Below are 16,685 nucleotides of genomic sequence, written 5' to 3'. Positions count from 1 at the left end.
GGAGCTCGTGCAGAAACCATGATCAGTGCTGCTTAGTCACTTGCTTAGCCTGCTTTTTTATCTGCTTTCTTACAGAGCCCAGGATGTCCAGCTCAGGAGTGGCCCGCCCCAATCAATCACTAATTAAGAAAATGACCTCCAGGCTTGCCTACAGCCTGATATTATGGAGGCATTTTTTTTCTGACTGAGGATCCCTTTAAGATGACTTTATTGTGTCAAGTTGTCATAAAACTGCTCAGCACAATTGACCCCTTGTCAACTTGACACATACACATCACTGTAATGCCACAACCATCCCCCAAATCACACATGAATAGAAACATTACATATAAATGTTTTACAAATTTTGTTAAGTCCCACTTTTTTTAAAATGCAGGGTTTTTTTAATCCAAAGTCTCTTTTAGAATCAAAATATCAATTTTGGGTTTCAATAATATAAAAAAAGGTAAATACTTTCTCATTTGAAGAGGGAAGAAACAGGGCATAATCACAATCAGATCAAAACCAAACCAAACAGTGTGTAGCATTCAATTTATAAAATCTGGGATTCACTCAGATCTTCTGGGTACCTCCAAAGGGCCTGGGGCACTTCGCAGGCCCCACCCTCTGCAATACACAAAGCTTGTCTTCTAGACATAGGCAGGTTCCACTCTATGGCTGCTGCTATTCTTGGCAGACATCTCATGATATTGGCTTCTCCAAAACGCCTGGGTCTTCTGTGGCAGCTGGATTGCACTTCCACCAGTAGTTTCACCAATAATGTTTCTGGTTCTGTGTTCTGGTTCTGGTTCAAAGCCTCAGCTTTTTTCCATGACCCTTTCAATAATTCTAGGGCTTCTACTGCTAACTCCACCTTCACCAATGGCCTCTCACATGGCCAAGCTTCTATGACCCCTTCATGCTTTCAAAACCAGTATCACCTGTGATACTCATATAAACAAGTTCAGCTCCAGGACAAGATACAATTATGGTCACTTCTGGAACACATCTTCTGTGTGCTGACAATAACAAAACACTTCACAGAAGACTTCAGTGATGCTGTCTCTTTTTAATTACAGCTAATTCTTCATCCCCAGCTAACCAGCATTCATTATTCTAACAAAGCAAAGGTTTTATTTTAATGTTTCTGGTCTGATGTTAATCATGGCTGATTCTTCGGCTACAGATGAGCAGACACCACAGATTCTTCCCCAAAAAAAAGTCCCAGTAGAGTCTTTGCTTGCCTCTGAAACTTCACAAGCCAAACCTCCATCATCTGTACTGCTCTCAACATTCTTATCTTCCAAGCTCCTACAGAACAGTTCGCTAAACTCTCAATATTCGATGGTTTTTCTAGTCCAAAGTTCCAAAGAACTTTCACAATCCTCCCCAAAATGACATGGTCAGATAGTGGTCTACCCCATCCTGTTACTAACTTCTGTCCTATTGGTGTTACTACTGCTGTGACAAAACGCCATGATCAAAAGTAACCTGGGGAGAAAGGGGCCTATTTCACTTACACTTCCAGGTAACGACCCATCACTGAGGGAAGTCATCTCCACATCACAGTCCATCAATGAAGGAAGTCAGAACAGGAACTCAAACAGGGCAGAAACTAGAGGCAGGAACTGACACAGAAGTCATGGAAGAGTGATACTTAGTGGTTTGCTCAGTCAGTTTTCTTATAGAACCCAAGGGCTTCAGCTCAGGGATGGCACCATCACGTGGGCCTGGCTTCCCCCACCAGTCACTAATTAAGAACATGGCCTCCAGACTTGCCCACAGCCTGATCTTTCAAAGGTGCTTTATTTTTTTAAAATAATGTATTTAAATTTATTTTAAGCGCATCAGTGTCGAGGTGTCAGAACTGGAGTTACATACAGTTGTGAGGGGAAATGTGGGTGCTGGGAGTTGAAATCAGGTCCTCTAGAAGAGCAGCCAGTGCTCTTAACAGCCAAGACATCTCTCCAGCGCCTGGTGGCATTTTTAAAATTGTGCTTGCCTCCTCTCAGATGACTGTTGTTTCTGTCACATTGACATAAAACTATTAACACAATGACCAAATGTAACTGAGTGAACTGGGAAGGGGCAGAGCAGGCTCTCCTAGTAGCCAGACAGAAATCTAAGCCTTAGTTTTGGTTCACTAAAATGGGACAGAGTTAAACAAACAATCCTCAGAAAAAAACACAGCCTTCTGCCAGCTCAGCAGGCACCCCAGAGCCCCTTCTGCTGGCTCATCAGACCCCCAAAGCCTCTTTGCTGGCTCAGCAGGCACCTCCCAGTCTCCTAATAACTAACCAGAGCACCGTCCACCAATCAGTCCCCATACTAATCTTCCCTCCACCAATCAGCCTCAGATTAATCCCTCCTCTCTGGAATTCCCCTAACTTCGCTTAGAAGGAGCTTGTGACCTTCTTTGGGGGTCACCAAGTGCCACTCCAATGATGGAATTAATAAAGTGCTTTTGCTATTGCATGGCTGTTGGTCTTCTTTGGGGGCTTCTCTCAGACCCTAACAGTAACCTGGAAAGAAAAGGATTTACTTGATTTACTGCTTGTAGTCCATTGTTCAAGACTGTCAGAACAGGAAGCAAAGACAAGAACCTAGAGGAAGGAACTGAAGCTGAGGCCATAAAGGAATACTGTTTACTGACTTTCCCAGCTTGCATTCCTACACAATCCAGAACCATGTGACCACAGGTAGCACTGCTCATAGTGTCCTGGGACCTCCCACATCAATAAAAAAATTATCTGACAGACTTGACCACAGGCCAATTTGATGGAGGCATCTCCTCAGTTGACAAAAAGCTAACCAGACTCCTCCCTAACAAATGTTAGGGATTAATGTTGTGATTAATATAATGAATGAAACACACATAGAGAATAGAAATATTTCTGGGCACTGGGTGTGTTCATATACTTTTAAAATAACTCCTATGGACTAAGATGTCTTCATTCCACTTTAAATCATGGTACATGTTAGGAATCAGTTCAGCTGAATACAGGGATTGGACTATCACTGAATGTAGGAAAACTATCTGAAGGCAACCAGTGTTGGAGGAGGGCCCACTTGTTCATCCCGGCTGCCCAGCTAGCTTAGCCCAGAAATAACCACACAGAAATTGTATTAATTAAATCACTGCTTGGCCCATTAGTTCTGTCCTCTTATTGGCTAACTCTCACATCTTGATTCAACCCATTTCTATATATATTGTATATCGCCACATGGCAGTGGCTTATAGGGAAAGATTCAGCATGTCGGTCTAGGGCAGCTCCATGGCGTTCCTCTGATTCTGCTTTCTTCCTCCCAGAATTCAATTCTGTTTTCCCTGCCTACCTAAGTTCTGCCCCTATCAAGCCAAGGCAGTTTCTTTATTCATTAACTAATACAAGCAACACATAGAAAGAAGGACCTCCTACACCAAACCAATCTAAGATAAATAGGGCAGGCATCCCACAGTTTCCTGCAGCATGTTTCTGTGGCCATCTCTTAGACAAAACATCAAATAGAAGCCAAGAGGTTAGAAAGAACAGTTATTTAGTGAAGCACATTGCCATCCCAAATAAAACCAAGTGGGCACTGGTGATCTCTACCACAGGTACTTTTTATTCTGTTCAAAAGAAAATTTTTGGGGGCTGGAGAGATGGCTCAGTGGTTAAGAGCATTGCCTGCTCTTCCAAAGGTCCTGAGTTCAATTCCCAGCAACCACATGGTGGCTCACAACCATCTGTAATGAGGTCTGGTGCCCTCTTCTGGCCTGCAGACATATACACAGACAGAATATTGTATACATAATAATAAATATTTTTTAAAAAAGATAATCTTTTGCTGGGTGTGGTGGCTCATGACTGTAATCTCAGTAGTCACTAGGCTGAGGCAGTAGTGTTAATGTGAGTTTGAGGGCAGCCTGGGCTACAAATTGAGACCCTATCATAAATCTCATTCCTACTTTTCTGCGTCTCTATTCTTTTCCTTTTTGTTATTATTTATTTTATATTATAATTACATCATTTCCTCTTTCTTTCCTTCATCCAAATAGTCTCATATACCCCTCCATGTAGATGTATATGTATATATATTCTTTTCTAAATACAACCTGCTCAGGCTGTATAATTTTACTTGTATGTATGTTTTCAGGGCCATCCATTTGGTATTGGTGTTCTCTTCCATTGGACATTGTTTTAGGCAAGGTTCTTTAGAGAAACAGAATCAATAAGTACATATATGCTGTAGAAACTGGCTAGCCCATCAATAGCCATACATGCCAGAGAGGCTGAGAAACCCAGTTCATGAAGATGAATACATCAGCAGTCTCCATCCACTACTGAGGGCTTGGTCCATTCTGAAAACCTGCAAACTCTCTGGAGAGTCCCTGGTGTTCAGTCCATGTGGGAAGACCGAAGAAGCTGGAATCTGATGTTAATGGAGGATGGTGGCCGTGGCGGCAGCAGCAGCAGCAACACAACTCACTCAAGAAAAGCTGCAGACAAACAAGTGTCACTGCCTTGTTCTCGGACCTCTTTGTATCTGAGCTGCTTGTTGGAAGTCCTGGAGATGTGGCTTTGGCTGGGAGGCCAGTGAAGCCTGTCACACACCACATCTGCCTCTTCAACACTCTGGAGGAGAACAAAGGTTTCCAGCTCTCCTGTCCTGAACAGGACAACATTCCACATACAGATCATGTGCCCCAAAGGAGAAAGGAAAAGCCAGTTCTAATTAATGTAAACTACAGAAGGGCAGCTCTTGGATAGCCCTGGGAGAGGAAACTGAGCATCTCTGATAATCTCTCTGTTATTCCCTTTATCACAAACATCTAGTCAATTTGGGAATTCTGTCAAAAGTGAAAACCACAGCAATTTGTCTTACAGATCTTAACTGGCTCCTATTCTACAATGAGGCTGCTCCTCATCCCATAGGAGACATGGAGCATCCCACTGAGCCAACAGAGAAGCGTAGAAAATAGCAAAAACATAAAACAAAAGGTGCGTGTCTCATTTCAAATTCATTTCCATGTCTGGCAGCAACAGGGAAAATAGCAGTAGAAGGAGAACCAATTGACACTGGGTTACTTTGGGTGTAAGGGCTAAGGAAGAGGGGAACTTTATTATCATACCCCTGAAGAGGCCTCTTTGGGGAAGAATGTTATCTCTCTAACTAATGCTAACTGCCAGTTTCAGCTTAGTGACCTGGAATTATAGCATGAGTGACTCTATTTGGATTTTTTTTTTTTTTTAGCCAATTTGCTGAGGTCCAGAGCAGGAGCCCAGTCTAAGACAATGGCCTCTTGTGATTGTTAAGAAACTATTCAGCCTGACCAAATTTAATTCCTCTTTATCATCCCTACTATATCACTTACTTTTCTCGTGCTGTGACAAAACACCTGATGGGAGAACTTGGAAGGGGTTTGCTTTAGCTCACAGTCCACCGTGGCAGGAAAGGGGCGGCAGCAGGATACCCGGGGTAGCTGGTCATGCTGTCTCTGTAGTCAGAAAGCAGAGAGACGAATGCTGGTGCTCATCTCACTCTCTCCATCCCATTCCATCAGGCCCCTGTCCATGGGATGATGGCACTCATATTCCAGGTGGGTCTTCCCTCCTCAGTTAACCCATTTTTAGAAACACAGACATGGGAAGATGAATATTTCCTCAATAATTCTAAACCTCGTCAACTTAACAGCAAAATCAACCATCACATTTTTTCTAGCATCCAACTTTAAAATATTATATGTTAGTATGGAATTTCTTTGAATTTTTCTGTAAGCACTACGTTCCACTTTTCTAGCTTTTATGAACGTGAACATGTTTTATCTCCTTACAGCATTATCTCCTCACAAGTTATTTCACACAGGTATTCCATATTTTATCTTCCAGTCATGAGTTAATCAATGTAGTCACCATGTTCTAATCAAATATCAGAATCATCTCCCTGGAATGAGCTTGTACAGATTCACTCCCAATACACACACACACACACACACACACACACACACACACACACTGCCACTCTTACCATGTGCACCACAATCATATCCACCTTGACGGTAACTTATTTCAGATCTGACCACTTTTTAAAAATGTCTTTCAGTATCAAGTCACACTGTAAGGCAGAGGTTGTGGTGGCTTAGCACTGCCTCCGGTTCAGTGCTTGCTCTGTACTAATCACTTGGCCCTTGTAGTCTCACTCGCTCCTCGTTCACAAGCTAAGAGGCAGACTGCCAATTTCCTCTCTCACTGATGATGACACCGTGTAGGTTCTAACACTTTCCAGGGTCACCCAGTTGCTATGCTGAAGAGCTGGCATTTGAGGCTACTAACCCAACACCAACGTGGTGTTTTCTGCCTTTTGATGTAAACTATACATTTGTGTGTCTGTATCTCAGGCACAGTACTTGTGCCTAACAAAGCTAATTTCATTGTTCTTCTTCCTTAATTTCTCAGTCTCTGAATGAAGCTTTCTTACAGGACAGTGAGTATCAGTCCTTAGACCTGGAGGCCTTTACAGTTCCATAAGCACTCTTCATTGTCACACATCTTTGTTCTCTGACAGTTTGTTTATATACTTAATGCAATGCTCATGTATGTTTTGTCTGTGTTTTCCACACTTTGGCCTGTTCTGAACATCGCTTTTCACCTGCTAGGAAAACTAAGGCTGGGCATGCATTTATGTTTAGTCTGTATGCAGTCCTGGATTTGGTCCCCACCACTAAACAAGCAAGCAACTGGTGTTCTCAATAGTTATCTTTCTCGTTGCTGTGGTCAAATTCCTGACAAGCAGCGAATTAAGGGAGCATGTATTTAGTCACTTTGAAGGGACACAGTCCAGTGTGGTGAAAAGGCACAGTGACAGGACACTCCATGGTGACAGGAGTTTCCAGCTGAGACACCTAATCTCCTCCCATCTTGGCAGAACAGGAAGCAAAAAGTACATAGGAAGTGAGACCCAGATTTAAACCATCAAGGCTCACCCTCAATGATCAACTACCTTTTATAAAGCTCTGCCTCCTGAAAGTTCCACAGTCTTTCAAAACTGTCACTGTCTGGGAATTACATGCTCAAACAGTTCACAATCAAACCCCAGACCCTTTATTGTAGCAGCTGCTTGGGACTCTTTTGTCACTTGTTGCTAGGGTGGGCCCCTGAACTGACCCGCAGATACTTAAAGCTGCAGTGTCCCCTCCTTCATTTTAATACTGAATTATGATGAGCTAACTTCAAACTCAGAAGATAAAATGCAGGGTTTACTTTTAGGAGATTATGGCAGGGCCAGAAGGTGGCTCAATAAAATGCTTGCTGTGAAAGCATGACAACCTGGTTTACGTACCAACACCCACATAGTACCTAGATATGGGGTGGTGGAGACAGGAAAAACATGCTTGTCAGACAGTCTAGTTTGAATCAGTAAGCTCTAGGTCCAGAGAGGCCCTGTCTCAAAAATAAGATAGAAAGAAAAATGTGGTGGTGTATGTACATATTTGATCTCAGCACTTGAGGAGCAGAGGCAGGTGATCTCTATGAGTTCAAGACCAGCCTTATCTACACAGTGAGGCCCTGTCTTAAAAGGGGAGAAGGGTATGGAAAGTGGTTGAACTCTGGCATCTAGCACATAAATTCATACGTATAAATATATAACACAACACATATTGCTTAATGCCAAAGAGGTTTTAATATTCAAATGTAACAATCAAATGTATCTTCCGTCTTTATTCCTGTTTCCTGACATATAGCTCCTTAAATTCTTAAACTCTTCAAGGTGGTAAGGGTCATCTTTCTGTTAACTGTGAGCAGAATGCTGGCTAGCAGCCTTTAAGTGTCTTGAGGGTTGAGGCAGGTCACAGAAAGACCAAGAAAGGACCAGAGGGTATTGATGGAGGAAGGTCATTGGTTAAGTAATGAAGAAACAGCTTGGCCTCATAGGTTAAAACATAGGTGGGAGGAGTAAACAGAACAGAATGCTGGGAGGAAGAGGAAGTGAGGTAGATGCCTCAGACAGATGCCATAGCTCAGCTCTAGGGGGCAGATGCATGAAGCTCAGACCCAGGATGGACATAGGCTAGAATCTTTCCCGGTAAAACTGATGCTACATAGATTACTAGAGATGGGTTGATCGGGATATGAGAATTAGCCTGTAAGGGCTAGAGTTAATGGGCCAAGCAGTGTTTAAAAGAATAGTTTCCTTGTAATTATTTCGGGTAAAGCTAGCCAGGTGGCGGGACGCAGCCCTGCTGCTCATTTTACAACAGGGTATGGAATTTCAGCATCAATGTCCAGGTAGAGCTGATAGACTGAAGCTTAAGACCAGCCTTGGACAAATGGCTAATTGAGGTGCCTATTAACATACCAAAGCAAATGCTGGATACCATTACCTGAGTCTTGCCTCCTCTCAGAACTTCTCACTTCCACCCCTACCCTAAACCTCCCCAACCCATGAGCTTGCTTTCCCTTCCTCCAGCTTCTTTTCTCCTAGATAACTCGGCCATTTTGCCTATGCATTCTCTTGGTCCTTAGTCCTTCTCGTGGCCTCTTGGTTCTTCTTTTTCCTCTTCCTCTCTTTTTCTCCTTTACTCTCCTCTCACGACCCATCTATTCTGCTTGCCATGTTCACTCTGTACTCTTCCAAATGCCTCTGGCTGTGCTCTCCCTCATGTCTACAATAAAGCCTTCTGGAGTAAGTCAATCCTTTGTGAGAAGCCTTCATACCAACCCAAAAGACGAGAACTTAAGAGGTTCATAGAAGGTAGGATCTCAGGGGATTGTCTATATGATAAGTGTCTCTCCTCCCCTATGCCTTACCCGCATCCCTCTCTTCTTCTGTGTTCTTTTGTAAGGAACATTATATTGGTAATCGTCGGATACTGTTTGAACTCAATGAGAAGCTGAATTTGGAAGTTGGGCTCCCTCTCCCCCTATTTAAACAGAACCATGTTTCTATCAAGTGTCCTCTAAGATCCTCTGTCCTCAGTCAGCACACTAGCCCCAGCTCTGTAATGGGGAGAAGGAGAATCAGCCAGCAGCAAAAGGGATTAAAATAATGTGGCCTTAAGATCAACTACAAAGTAAACCCTATCCAGCTTTGTTACTATTGTTTATCCTATAATATAAAAGTGCCTACAGAGGGAACTGGATACTGGACTCTCATCTGTACTTAAAACTCTTTAGCAATGCTATAAACTACAAATGTAAATAAGTCTTCCTCTGGGTTCTATGAACCATTCCACCAGTCACCCCCTTAGGACGGGGATGTGAAACTCCAATATACAACCTGCCATTAGAAGAATGGGTCGGAACCTGGAGTTTGTAATTGGTTGAAAGTGGTGGACAGTTTGGGGGTCAGAGCCCTTAAACTCAGGAATCGTGTGCTAGTAGTCCCAGGTAGCTAGTGTTCAAAGTAGAGAATTATAGGTGGTACCTACTACTCTAACCATCATGGAAGTAATGTTGGTGTTCTAAAGAAATGTGTGTCCCACCCTTTGGCTGTCCTCAGGAGTCTCCTGCTGAAGAAGGAAAAGCCAGAGGCCAGACAGAGAAGGAACAGACTTCACACAGTTCTGACAACTTGTCAGACCCCCTTGCAGAAGACAATGGAGCTGAGGCAATGATGGGACAATGAGGCAGGATTACACCTTGACTAGGGCTGCTCATATTTAGTATGAGCTTGTATACATATTTATTATATATACAGTGTTGTCTGTATATATGCTTGCTGGCCAGAAGAGGGCATCAGATCTCATTTCAGATGGCTGTGAGCCACCGTATGGTTACTGAGAATTGAACTCAGGACCTCTGGAAGAGCAGTCAGTGCTCTTAACCTCTGAGCCATCTCTCCAGCCCCGCATACCTTCTTTTACTTAAACCTAAGCCTGTCCAGACTCTAAAGGAGTGTGAGTGTGTGTGTCTGTTTGCTGTACCTTGGTTCCTCCTCCCAGAACAGTGACACTGAATAAATTTCCTTTCTACACTTGTCTCTTTAAATGGATTTTGAAAACAGGTGACCAAGCTTGCTAGGGCAGTCAGGATCCAGGCTCTGACCCTGAATGCCCCCATAATACTGCCACAGTTTAGCTTCTATGAGGATTTTAGGGAGATAGACATCCTTTGCCCCAATAACTGTGGCAAGAATCACGTCACTGGGTAAAAATGGGGTAAAAGAAAAACAAAACAATTCATGTTAGTTTTTCCTGCAGCTTGACCATTATAATGGAATCAAGTGATCACTCTTGTCCACTGATGGTGAGGGGAGAATTGAGCATTGACCGAAAAGCAGGTTTTGTCAAGAGGCCAAGTCTTGATCCTTTTGCAGCTCTGGCACGCGCTTACACCAGCTCACTGTAAAACCCTGGCTGATTTTTCTATGGGGAAAAATCTTGGGAATATTTCTTGTATTATTAGGATATTCTAGACTTCTTCTAGCCAAGAGTGTGTCAAATGAATTCAACACACAGACTTTGCAGAACCACAGATGATGTCACCGTGGTTTCCGTTTGCCAGGAATTTCTTCCTAACAATTTCCAAAGTGCAGGGACATTCGTGGCTATTAGCCTGTCTCAGGAGCTAAGTGGGAAAGGGGCTTTCACCTATTTTTAGAAGTTATTTCAGACATATCAGAGACCTGAGACCTGATGCCAGATTGACTGAGTCATATCCCGGAAGGAGGGGAGAAGTAGAAACTGTTCATTAATATAGGAAACAGTCATTTGACCTAGTTTCAATGAATATGCTCCAGAGTGCTTGCCTAGCATATACAAAGCTATGAGTTCACTCACCAGCACCTCATAAACCCAGCACTCAGAAGGTGGAGCAGAAGGATCAGGAGTTCAAGGTCATCTTCCCAGGTGGCATAGCAAACGCGAGACAAGAATGAGCTTCTTGAGAGCCTGTCATAAAAAAAAAAGGTCTAGAACTAAGATGTACAATGTTAGGAGCTACATGAATAAAACTATAAACATCATATTTACAGTGTGAATGTGAATGCTGGTGAAGATGCAATCAGTAGTTACCATCTCTGTTCTCAATAATACCACAGTCAGATTATTCTCACCACAAGGGTGGCTAAACCCTAAAATCTCCAAGAATAAATACAAAGCCAAAGAAAGTCAAACCAAAACCAATCCCCTTTCTGGTCTCAAACTGTTCTGGGGCAAGGACACTTAGCATCAGTACATGCTGATGGCTCAAATACAGGAGTGATGTCACTTCCCTGCCAACCAAAAGACTGCCAGGAAGGGGCTGACTGAATGAGTGTCTCTACTGAGTCTGTTAGTTTTGCCACACATTTTGAGGACTCTGCCGCATTCACAGAACAGCAATGGTCAGCTTCTTTCTGTCAGCCCAGAAGCCAGTATGACCTCTACCAGAAACAATGTTGAACCCTTTTGTGTATGGCCACTGCACAGGAAAGAGCTACTGATGGTTCCAAGTTCTTCTTCACCAGGCAGTCCAAGGCACCAGAAGACAAATCCTGGGTTGGTCATCACTGGCCCCAGGCTCAGTTGGTGTCTGGGTTCCTGAAATAGGCAGGCAGATTTCTTCTGAATCACAGCCCTAAGAGCATAGGCTCCTGGTATTTGTTTGTGGAGAAGACACCAGTTCCCCGATGGCAGAAACCATCTTCAAGGTATTTATTTTCATAATGCCAGAGCCCAACAGACTAGTATATAAGTGAAGACGGAAAGTGAGAGTGACAAAGAGGTGGGCTGGCTCTATGTCCCCATACCTCTTCATAAAACAGCTCATCCACAAGTCACTGACCAAAACACAGGCCCTGCAGTAGGAAGCTCTGTGCTTCCTGTTTCGTTCCAGCTTGTTCCTGGTTGTGCACATATTTCTCCCTTCCAGATAGATGCATTGCACAAGAGTGTTGTGCTCAGTTAGGTAGTGGTGGCACACGCTTTTAATCCCAGCACTCGAGAGGCAGAGTCAGGCAGATCTTCATGAGTTCAAGGCCAGCCTGGTCTACAAGAGCTACTTCCAGGACAGTGTCCAAAGCACTGTCTCGAAAAAGAAAGAAAGAAAGAAAGAAAGAAAGAAAGAAAGAAAGAAAGAAAGAAAGAAAGAAAGAAAAGAGTGTTGTACTCTAAACTCATCTTTCCCATCAGGGAAAAGATGGGCTTTTAGGTTAATACATTTAACCTCATGAATCTGAAATGTTCTCAGAGTAGCTTAACTTGACTACTTGACTATCCTCAATGGGTTCACTAGATGTTCTCATGCCCGTCTTTGTGAGCCTCACTTTTTCGGTGTGTGGAATGAGAATTTCTACACTTAAGTATGACACACTTACGTATGATAACTGTGTCACAGTTGAGGGCAAGGGTGGATACAGTTAAACTAGAGTTGCCATCCCTAACCCCATTCTTTGGGGTTTACCAAAGATACCCTATTGTGCAGAGTTCAAAGGCATTATATTCTGCATCCTCTTTCCTTCCATCTCAAACTGTCTTCTTATTGTGCACAAAGTCCATAACCAGTTAGGCATGGTGGCTATGTCTGCAATCCCAGTACTAAAAGAAATGAGGCAGGAAAACCATGGGTTTGAGGTAAGCCTAGACTATATGAGACACTACCTTAAAATAAAATGATAAACAAATAACCAGAATTACTACACACACACACACACACACACACACACACACACACACACACACTTACTTCCTACTTAACTAAATGCTGAAGGTTATCCATGCAATCTAGTTATTAGTTGTGCCATTTACTGACTTGCAGGTACAGCAAGGCTGGTGATGAGAAGTAGGCTGGATACTGAGGGAAAGAGAAAGACACAGTAGTGATTGCTGTTTTCTTAGGGTGCCATCCTTCAGCCTATTATCCATTCTCTTTTATCATATTTTTAAAAGATGTATTATTTATGTGTGTGTGGCTGTGCAAGTTTATGTGTACTATGTACATGTAAACGCTCATTGAAGCCAAAGGGTACTGGATCTCCCAGAACTGGAGTTAGAGTGAGAAGCATGATATGGGTAAAGAGAACTGAACTAGATCCTCTGAAAGGGTAGTAACATCTCTCCAGCCTCTTTTATGTGTATCCTATTTTTAAAGACCAGGCTTCTCAGCAGTGAAATAAACATTTAATTCAATCCAATTTTACCCATGTCAAAGGAACCATGATGATGCAAGTCTCCTGGGTTTTGTTCCTACCTGGATCTGAGCTGAGGAGGCTGAGATATGGGGATGGGGAATTCCTCTTCAGATATCTTTATACCAGGCAGAGAAAGACTGGGCAGACAGGAGAGCCCACTTGATGGTGGAGGCAAAGGCTTCAGAGACGTAGCTATAGGCAGAGTTGCTAGTAGCCACCAGAAGTAAAGAGGCTATAAGGATACTGTGCCAGTACCGCCCACGGGTACAGGACCCTGCAGACACAAGACTTCAGTCTAATGGTACTAACTTCAGACACTTGCCTCCTGAACTGTGACTAACCTACAAAAAGCCTCTAAGGTTGGGGTACTTTATCACAGCAATTACAAGACACTAATATTACCACCTCTACCCTCTATCCCAGCCTAATTATTTGGAGGAACAACTACTCAAACCACAAGTTGGGCAAACTTAGATGTCTAGGTATGTGTTCAAAGTGAAGTGATATTTAAGAGATGTGTAACTGAGTAAACTTTTCCACTTGCAAAGTTGCAGAAATTCGTTTAAACTCCACCTAAAAGTGCCTCCCCCAGTTTGCAAGAAGAATGTGTTTGTTTAGCACAAGAAATTCAGACAGAATTTTATTACACCACAGCATTATACAGCATTGTAACCCAGTTTCTGAGGGAAAACTCTAGCCATGGGGAGCAACTGGGCCAGGACACAGCCCTAGCAACGAGCCCAAAGGTCTGGGAACACCCAGGTTACTAGGCAGTCTCAACACCAAAGGAACATTCATGCTAGGGAAGTAAAGGGCCTTCAAACAGCCAGAAAGAGATGGCACAGATGTTACAGAGACGCAACTGAAGCATAAAAGAGGCTGTGGTTTGACCATGAGAGAGAATGTGGGTCTGCTATGTAGAGGGAGCAGGGAGCTGGTAAGGAGTACTTGGAAAGGGGTAGTGAGCCCTGGTGTAGGACAAGCAGAAAGCCAAGCAGCCATGCCTGGGGTTGCTGAGGCAGCAGACCACTGGACGCCAAGGGAGAGTGTACCTGAGTACAAGTGGATAAGACATGCATTTAAAAGGATGCATTCAGCTAAAAACAATTCACTGGGGGAAGGAGAATCAGAAATAGGTCAAGTAGCTTCAGACTGGCCAGAGTTAGGACTGGAACCCAGGAAAAGAAGAGTTAGAGCCAGTGAGGAAAGACCTGAGGGATAGTTGAAAGGTAACCTGATAAGACCTAGTGACAGCTGAAGGCAGAAACTGAAAAGTAATCCCAAGTTTCCAATTGGGCAGTAGAGCAGGCAGTAGCCCCTTTAAATAGGAAGAGCAAATAAATTCGGCTCAGAATCCCCTTCATGGACTCCAGCTTGTGAAACCCATGGGTAGGGGTCATTCAAGTGGTAACTCCTGATGAGGTGGTTAAGTTAAGTAAACAATGTGTGTATAAACATGTACAAGGAGGCAAGAGCTAGAGAGCCCACTTTAGTGCTTATCAAGGGGTAGAATCATAATGGACTTCTACTTCTATTTCAGTCCAGAGGCAGGCATCTGGGAAACAAATCCGATGGTACATACGGGAAGTCACAATCAAACCCTACAAAAGACACTACTGAGCACAAAGGTCAATCCCAGGACAAAGCTGAAGTGATCGCAGGAAGGCATAAGGGCAGCATCCCAGGGCAATTACAGGCGACAGGACAGGGTAGAAGGTACAGTTTAGTTCCGGTGGAGGAAGCAATACACCTGAAGCTCCGAGGTGAGCTGAGAGGAGAGACAACATGAATATGGGCCACACTAGGACGAAGTTCAACTCTCACCTAAAAGCAATGGAGAACCCAGTGTTAACACTGGAGCAAAAGAACATTTTAAAAGACTTGTTTGGTTGCAAAGTCAGGGTGGAATAAAACCTGGAAGCTGCAAGAGCAGTTATAAAGTGTGTGTGTGTGTGTGTGTGTGTGTGTCACAGGGGGTAGTGCTTAAAGTGACTGACTGCATTGCCAGAGCATCTCCCCTGCCATGGATGAAGTGGCACAGAGTAAATGTAACAGGACAGGCAAGACCACAACCCTCAGAAATCCAAAGTGTAGGGATGGGCACGGGGCAGAGGAAACAGCACAGAAGGCCAATAAGGTGCAAGTCAGGGGCAGGTAACCCAGGGCAAAGTGATATAGCTGCTGCCATTGGGTCCAAAGAAGGAACAGATAAAATATTGCATGCCAGAGGTCACCTGAAAGATCCAAAAGTTTCTTTTGTATTTGGGAAAGTTATGTCAGATTCAGAGAACTGGCAACCATAGGGGAACATGGAGGCACCAAGTGTACAGGCAGCAGGCATGGAGACACAGCAAATGAGCTGCAGCTAGCTGGGAAACAGAGAGAGGCTGCTTTGCACTCCAGGTGGTTAAAAACAAACAAACAAAAACAATAAGTCTGGCTTTTATCTGAGCCTCAGGCTCTGCAATGCAATGATGATTTTCTGGCCTGTAAAAAGAGGGGCAATGCTGCATATTAACAAAGTCATCACAAGTGACCTTCCGAAAGCCATCTTACAAAACTTCTGGCTTTAACTGCTAAGCAGTTCAAAATACAAAGACATTTTTTTTAAACCCTTGAATGATTGAAAACTTACGGGTGAAATTCTAAAGTCTCGAAACTAAAGAAACTAAAATATTCAGAGCTATTTATTTGAAGACTTTTTTTCTCGCTTGGATCAACCCTAAAGCAAGATTCCTTCTCCCACATATTTCTCACACACTTCATAAAGCTATTTTACTTTGATTCATGTGGCTAAAACCCACCTTCAGAAGTAGATTTGAAAATCACATGCTTCTTGAAATTTAGGACACCTAATTTAAGATCTAGGCATTTTTAAGGTTTGTTTTAGAAATGCCTCTTGGTGAGACTGTCTGTTGCTATGTTCCAGTCTCTAGAGAACTGTCCTGCTGTCCTGTGGCCGGAAGTCCCTTTCTTCACAGCTGTGATTTGCAGTTTGGCATTTGTTACCCAGCTGTCTGGTTTTTGGCTGAATACAATGTCATCTGACAATGGATCTGTAATTTTTCATACAAAGAAGCTAAAAGAGAATTGGTGTTGCCGAAAAAGAGTTGTGTGGGTTCTCTCTCTCCCTCCCTCCCTCCCTCTCTTTAGTGAGACAACGGTCTCACTCTGTAACAGAATTCTGCCTCAGCCTGTCAGCCTGCTTTGTGCTGGGATTACTTTCATAAACCACCTCGCCCAGCTACGACACCGTTTTAAAAGGGAGAGGTTTGAATCTGTGATTGACAGGCAGACGCCACAGAGTGAATAAGAGAAACTGCTGATCTGAAAGGGGGCGAAGCCTGAGAGCTCAACTTGTTCACTACAGCTCTTTCCAGGAGGAAGAAATGGAAATGAGCCACTTTCCGATAGCTCCCACTATCGCCACCTACCCTCGGGGCGTCCCCGAGCTCCACGGCTCGCCCGCTGCACCTCCTCGGAGAAGCACCCACGCTCGGGACCCAACGCGGCCGCGCTCCCGCTGGCCCGCCCCCAGCCCGCCCCCGGCCGCCCGGCACCCAATCCCAGCGCCGCGCACGTGACGAGCGCTGCCTGCGATGACCTCATCCCTGGTG

The 16,685-nt window shown here is 43.8% G+C and overlaps 1 long non-coding RNA gene across 1 annotated transcript; it reads right to left on the bottom strand.

Annotated features, from left to right (window-relative positions):
• Positions 1–365: 365 nt before the first annotated feature.
• LOC126513621 (uncharacterized) lies at positions 366–16,581 on the bottom strand. The gene is made up of 3 exons (XR_007595400.1): positions 16,503–16,581; positions 10,739–10,849; positions 366–5,458 (listed from the first exon to the last, which is right to left on the bottom strand). It is a non-coding gene; the product is annotated as an uncharacterized lncRNA (long non-coding RNA).
• Positions 16,582–16,685: the final 104 nt, after the last annotated feature.

This window comes from Alexandromys fortis, unplaced genomic scaffold (genome assembly GCF_014885135.2).
Source record: "Alexandromys fortis isolate MF-2015 unplaced genomic scaffold, M_Fortis_MF-2015_v1.1 scaffold_128, whole genome shotgun sequence".
NCBI classification, from domain to species: domain Eukaryota; kingdom Metazoa; phylum Chordata; class Mammalia; order Rodentia; family Cricetidae; genus Alexandromys; species Alexandromys fortis.
The sequence above is the reverse complement of the archived record's forward strand: the minus strand, read 5'-3'. Positions and strand labels throughout refer to the sequence as shown.